The sequence below is a fragment of the Monopterus albus genome, unplaced genomic scaffold, assembly GCF_001952655.1.
Source record: "Monopterus albus unplaced genomic scaffold, M_albus_1.0 scaffold328.1, whole genome shotgun sequence".
NCBI lineage: Eukaryota > Metazoa > Chordata > Actinopteri > Synbranchiformes > Synbranchidae > Monopterus > Monopterus albus.
In genome coordinates this window covers 647808-648438 of record NW_018128208.1, presented here as the reverse complement: position 1 = coordinate 648438, position 631 = coordinate 647808, and positions in this window count along the sequence as shown.

Sequence of the window (631 nt, the reverse complement as noted above, 5' to 3'; positions counted from 1 at the left end):
GGATGAAAAGGAAGAGGAAGACAATGATAAAGAGGAGCTCCAGCGAAGCTCCTGTCTAAATATTCTCGCCACGCTGTGAAGTTGTGCTGTACAGTACATGTGACTGTAATTAGTGGTGACTCTTTGAAACAAATCCCTCTGTTGTTGTGACTTTAATCTTACTTCAGCATGAATAAATATCTGCTGAGAGCAATGTTTTTCAAATTAAACACCAAAAGACACTTGGCATAAAAGATAAATAAACATGCACAAGATGCAACAAAACAGCCATTTTTAAAAACAGGGCCTATACGAGTACACCAAATCCTTTATGAAATACAACACCATTTCAGACTATGCGACTGAACTACAACAGATAGAGACAAGGCCACCTGTTTTTTGTGTAACGATTACAGGAATCATTTTGGAAACATGCGTTAGATACCATTCTTATGTCTGAGCGTTCAAGGCTAAATCCAGAAACCAGTTAGTTTAGCTTAGCACAAAGCTTGGAAACAGGTCACACCGTCCAAATGTTACAGAACTCAGTGTATAAATGTTGCATTTTGGTTTTACAGGCGGCTATGTGTCTGACTCTTTCTAATCCGGGTGCGGTGACTTTGTGAGGTCAGAGGTCATCCATACAGGGTCA